This window comes from Physeter macrocephalus, chromosome 12 (genome assembly GCF_002837175.3).
Source record: "Physeter macrocephalus isolate SW-GA chromosome 12, ASM283717v5, whole genome shotgun sequence".
NCBI classification, from domain to species: domain Eukaryota; kingdom Metazoa; phylum Chordata; class Mammalia; order Artiodactyla; family Physeteridae; genus Physeter; species Physeter macrocephalus.
In genome coordinates this window covers 63,799,061-63,805,508 of record NC_041225.1, presented here as the reverse complement: position 1 = coordinate 63,805,508, position 6,448 = coordinate 63,799,061, and positions in this window count along the sequence as shown.

Here is a 6,448-nt window from a genome sequence, read left to right as displayed (position 1 = left end):
CCTTCAGTTTAACATCGTTTTATTTTATTTCATCCTCACAACATTATATTAGGTTGACCTGTATAAAATTGCCAATATTCGATCTCTTTTTTTTTTTTTTTTTTTTTTGGCCACGCCGCACGGCTTGTGGGATCTTAGTTCCCCCACCAGGGATTAAACCAGGGCCCTCAACAATAAGAGCATGGAGTCCTAACCACTGGACCACCAGGGAATTCCATATTCAAACTTTTTCAAAGTACAAAAATTCTGTTTCATTTGGTTCAACTTAATATGATGTTATTATTCTTGTTTTACAGAGAGGAAATGTAGGCTCAGGGGGAATGAGCCAGTTATAGGACAGAGGTTAAGAGCCAGTGCTTGGGGTAACTCGAGACCTGGCCTCTGACCCTAACTCACCAGGCAGGTAACAGCAATTTTACTTCTCTCAACTTGTTTCCTCATCATTAATGAGAACAATAATAACTTTGGGCCAAATTTTGGAGGCCTGTTAGATGCTTCCCACAAACAAGTAAAACGAGTAAGAAGTCACACAACTGAGAATCATCAAACACACAATCCCTTAAAGTCACTCAGCCTTCTCCATGCAGAAGGCACATACTGTACATGCAGAACACACCTGTGTCTGGCAGAGACTTAAAGGCAGGCAGAGGAGTAGAAAAGCTTCATAGTGAAAAAGCAGAGGCATCAGGTGTGCTGTGATTGGCCGTGGGATAGCTGGAGGTGGGCTAACTAGAAGTAGAGCATCCTCTGTGATTGGTTTGGGGAAGCATACTTAGCTTCCTCTGATTGGTCCTGAGTTGGAAGTGGAGATTAAACAAAGAGAAAGGCTGGGGACTTCCCTGATGGCACAGTGGTCAAGAATCTGCCTGCCAATGCAGGGGATTTGGGTTCGAGCCCTGGTCCAGGAAGATCCCACATGCCACGGAGCAACTAAGCCCGGGTGCCACAACTACTGAGTCCACATGCCACAACTACTGAAGCCCGCACGCCTAGAGCCCGTGCTCTGCAATAAGAGAAGCCACTGCAGTGAGAAGCCGTGCACCTCAACGAAGAGCAGCCCCCGCTCGCCACAACTAGAGAAAGCCCGTGCACAGCAACAAAAACCCAACACAGCCAAAAAATTTAATTAATTAATTTAAAAAAAAAGAATCCGCCTGCCAACGCAGGGGACACAGGTTGGATCCCTGGTCTGGGAAGATCCCACATGCCACGGAGCAATTAAGCCCATGTGCCACAACTACTGAGCCTGCGCTCTAGAGCCCGCGAGCCACAACTGCTGAGATCCCCCGTGTGCCACAACTACTGAAGCCCGCGCGCCTAGAGCTCGTGCTCCACAACAAGAGAAGCCACTGCAATGAGAAGCCCACGCACCACAACAAAGAGTAGCCTCCGCTCACCGCAACTAGAGAAAGCCCGCACACAGCAATGAAGACCCAACACAGCCAAAAATTTTTAAAAAAGAGAGAAGCTGACCAGCTATCAACCAAGTCCTGACAGTTCTGGAGCGGTTGCTGCAGAGGTCTTTGTCTTCTGGACTGGTTGCTGCAGAGGTTGTGATTTGGCTTCAGTCTGCAGCAACGAGCTCAGGAAGTCAACCGTAGCTGCAGCAACCAGTCCAGGGAGCCAAACAACAACCCCTGTAGCAATGCCTGTCAACTCACTGCCAAATGCAAATAATGATGGCTGATTCCCTTGCTGTAGCAAGCTCTGAGTAAACAGGCTTTGCTTGTTCTCATTTGGGTGGTCTTAACTATTTCCACATGTCTGAGAGCAGAGCCTTCCAGGCAGAGGTCAACAGCCTCTAAGTGAAAAGCAAACACCTTTTGAGCTTGGGAATAGCAAGGTGGCCCGAATGGTTGGAGGAGGATGAAATGGGCTGGGTTTGGGGAGCGGTAGGACATGTGGTCAGGGAAGAAAGGCAAGGGCAGATGATCCAAGGCCTTATGGGACTTTTGGCTTTGACTCTGAGTGAGCTGGGGAGCCACTGCAGGTCTTGAGTAGACGAATGACCTGATCTGACACGGACTGCTAGATTGAGAATAAATTGTATTTAATAAACAGCAACCTAATTGAGCTATATTGTTCTCTACAGAAGAAAGAGTGTGGAAATAGGAAGCATAAAGTCTAGGGGGAAAAAGAGCCAGAAGAGCAGGAATCCGTGGTATTTATATCCAAAATTCTGGACACATTCACTCTGCAATGACTCATGAATAGGAGGGGGTGAAATACCCCTCAAGAGTTAACCATGTGTGCTCTGCACCTGTGCTCCCCACTTATGTGACACCTCCTTCAACTGCATTCTTACTTTGTGCCAGGCACTGAGGTCGGTACAATAGACACAGCTGTGAACCAGACAGATACATCCAGAGATGTATGGAGATTGCTGTAGGGGAGCAAAATTTCCACCCCAAAATGTGTCTCTTTGACATGAGGATTAATTTAGCCTGATTACTTTTAAGAAACAGAAGACTTGGAAAGTTTTCCATGTTACCTCCCCCTTAACTGCCTAAAAGAATTTAGATAAAGGGCCTATTCCTGGAATAGAGCTATTACCAGAGATGTCTGCAAAGAATATAGGCTATAGGTGTAGTGGGGGAAACTCAGCAGGTCCTAGAGATCAGAGTCCACTCTGTCCCACCCTCTGCATGGACTAGCAAACATTTACCAAACATTTGATTTTCCATCTCCACTTGCATTGCCTTCCTCCCCTTTGAGATCCCAAAACACTACCCCCAACGTCCTCTTTTGTCTTTAGCTGAACATGGTATTTAAGGTGAGAATTTCTGCCATTTTGGTGAGGTACTCGGTTTTCCTGGGTCTCTTCCATGTATATATGTTACTTAACTTTTATTGGATTATCTCCTGTTAATCTTACTCACATCAACTTAATTCTTAGACCAGCCAGAATTTAGAAGGGCAGAGGGAAGTATCTTGCTCCCTGACACTGCTGAAAAAACAAGCAGTTACAATATGCCAGTCCCAGTGGGCTCATAGATTATGTTAGATCACTTTGAAAGGAATTTAAGCTAGTACCATGGTTCCCAAACTGGACACCAAGGCACCCCAGGGAATGAGAGCAAATTCACAGGGGCACCATGGGGTATTTTTAAGTTTCAAGGGAAATTCAGCAACACCTGTCAGGCATTGTACAAGACAACTAACTGCAGTTAGTTCGCAGTTTCAACACGAACTCATGCTTTTAATGATATCGTTGGGGAAGAAAAAAACAGCATTTCCTCTACCCTCTTAGGTTCAGTTTTGGGTGTCCGCAAATTAAGCTGACAAAAGAGATTAGCAAAAGAAAGAGTTTACTTTTGCATGCAATGCGAATACATGCAGACATGCGCCATGATGAGTAACTCAAAGGGGTGGTTAGAACTGGGAGCTTATATATCTAACTTACTGGGGGAAAGAGTGGGGAAAGAAAAGACTTCTATAGTGAGGACAAATCGGTTTCTTTAGGAAAGACAAATGGGTTTTTAGAATAGAAGACAAGAAAGTTTGTGATAATAGATTATGCAGGTACCAGTTCTTTTTCTATCTTCTTCATGGCCATGAAACTCCCCTGGAGAGAGGATTTTCTCTCCCGTGCCACCCCCGCCCCTCCCCACAGCATGTGGGATCGACCAGGAATCGAACCTGTGTCCCCTGCAGTGGAAGCACAGAGTCCTAACCACTGTACCGCCAGGGAATTCCCCCTAGAGAGAGGATTAATGGCAGACTTATTTCTCAGAAGTTGCTTCTTTTAGTCAAAGTAAACTCCAAGAAGTCTTCTTTCTGCATCTGGTGAATCTCAAATGCCTTCAGCTTAAAATAATCTTTATACAAACTCTGGTATTCTGAGTAGGTCCCCACAACAACATATCTTTGTGACACTGAGTTTTTGGTGTTTTCTTTGGTAAAAAGCAAGTACTGTGTAGAATGAGTGTGGTAGTGTCCAAATCTGATTTTAAAGTTTGGGAAGTTGTGCGGTGCCCAACGAGCACACACATTTCAATACTATGTATAGGTTATTTAAGAATGAAATAAAAATACTATTTTTCCTTTTAATTTATCCGTATTTTTTTCCCAAACATCTACTAAATTATTAGGACATAAATGCTTATTAATTTGTATGGGCATACACTGCAATGAAGAACCTGCAGACCGCAACGAAGAGCAGCCCCCGCTCGCCGCAACTAGAGAAAGCTGCGCGCAGCAACGAAGACCCAACGCAGCCAAAAATAAATAAATAAATAAATAAATAAATAAATAAATTTATTTTTTTTTTAAAAGTTGTACGGGCATAAAACTTAATACATGGAACTGTTAAGTATTTCTTTTGGCCTAGGAGGCTTGGTTCAGAAGGTAATGAGATATTAAAAGCACCAGGGTTTAGTTTTATGAACCTCCGGCCTAGTGGTTAAGGGTTCTGCATTCAAACCTCCTGTGTTCAAATCCCAGCTGAACTGCTTACTGACTGCATGACTTTGTTGGGCAATTTACTTAACTTCTCTCCTTGCCTCAGTTTCTTCACCTGTAAATTGGGAATGATGATAACAGGACCTACTTCATAGGGTTGTGGTGAGGATCGAGTGGAATGGCTTTGTAAAGCCCTCAGTCCAGTGCCTGCACACCAATTAATGGGACACAGTTACATAAAGAAAGCTCTGGGGGCTTCCCTGGTGGCGCAGTGGTTGAGAGTCCGCCTGCCGATGCAGGGGACACGGGTTCGTGCCCCGGCCCGGGAGGATCCCACGTGCCGCGGAGTGGCTGGGCCCATGGGCCGTGGCCTCTGGGCCTGCGCGTCCGGAGCCTGTGCTCCGCAACGGGAGAAGCCACAGCAGTGAGAGGCCCGCGTACCACAAAAAAAAAAAAAAGAAAGAAAGAAAGCTCTGAACGTTTTCCAGAAGAATGCAGTGCTCTGTGTTCCCGCTCCGCCCATCTCAGGATCAGGCTGACCAAACAGCCCTTGCCTTTGTCTTAGGCCTCGGGAGATAAAGTCTGGAAAAGGAAGGGAGTGTTTTGTGAGGTCCTGTCCTAGGCCAATCAGCCCTTGATCACCAGGGACAAGCCTATTGTCTGACAAAGTCGGGTTTTTTTGGCCAGTTGCGCAGAAGGAGACTCCATAGCATAGGAGGGACCAAACAAAGGAAACAAAAGAAAACCTACAGTTGTGTGCTTTGGGGGAGGGTGGAGTTTAGGAGAAATTTACCTGAAGCCATGTTTGGATAGGCTCAAAGCAAAGCAGGGTGTAAAGTCAAACCTAGACTAAAAGGTGGAAACTACAAAGTTAGGACAGATGTGGCATGGTGTGTCCCTAAATCCCTTATCTAATGAGGTGCACCTGGGTTGTAAATAGAAGCTGCTTTTCTGTGTCAGAGTGAATTAGAACGTGCAGGCAAGAATCGGGTGTTTCATTACTGCTGACAAAATTTCAAACAGCAAAGTTTCTGATGGTCTCTGGTTTTAGAGGACAAGACTTCTCAGTGAGTAAGAAAGCAGGAGTCCTTTTGCCACTGCAGCTTGTCCTTGAGAGAAATAGTGTTTCCTGTTCAACTTTGCAACTGGCTTTATCTTTGTTATCCCAGCCGGATGAATGGCAGGGCACATTTTTAACTTCTCATTCCTTCTCATTGCTAATTTTTGCCTTCTCAGTCTTGGAAATGAGGAGGAGGAGAACTTTGCGGTGGCCAGGTAGAAGGAGACAATAGCTGCATCCTGCCTTTCGGGCAGCAAGGGGACTGAAATCAAAGGCGTCTGTGCATTGCCTACCACCCGCCCTGAGGTATGGTGGAGGCTGAGTGACTGGCTTAGGGAGGAGATGGGGCCTAGACCACCTGGAGAGAGGGGGAGACAGGCCAGAGGCCTTGCACACAGCCTGGAGCACTCCCCACCTACCCCCGCCCCCCCGCCGCCCCATCCCACCATTCCTCTTTCTTGGAAGCTTCCCTGTTATCTCAGACCACCAAGGGGGAGGACTAGCCCAGGCATTTCTCTGATTCCCAGAGCCGTCCTAGGTAGAATTGCCAGATACTTTTCTAATGACTAGAGCAACCCTTTGGCACTGAATGTGGTTTCAGCTTCTGATCTCTCAAGTCTGGCCCCAGTCTCCCTTCCCATCTGACTGCCATTCCTACCCTCTGCCTTCTCTTCTGGCATCATCTTCTCCCCTGAAGCCATACAGACCTGCTTTCAATCCCAGAGAACTCACATACAAATGATGGCAGCCTGGGTAAATTATTTGCACTGGAGCCCTGATCTCCCAATCAGATAAATGGGGTGGACTAATATCTACCTCACAGGGTTATTGGGAGAATGGAATGAGATGAAGACAGTTATCAAGAATTTAATCTGTGCCCCCGTAAAGAGAAGTCCCTTCCTTTCCACATGCTGTTTCTGCCCCCCGCAATGCTATTGCTCACTTTTCCTTCGCTAATCCCAACAGAAACGGAACTCAGCAGAACCC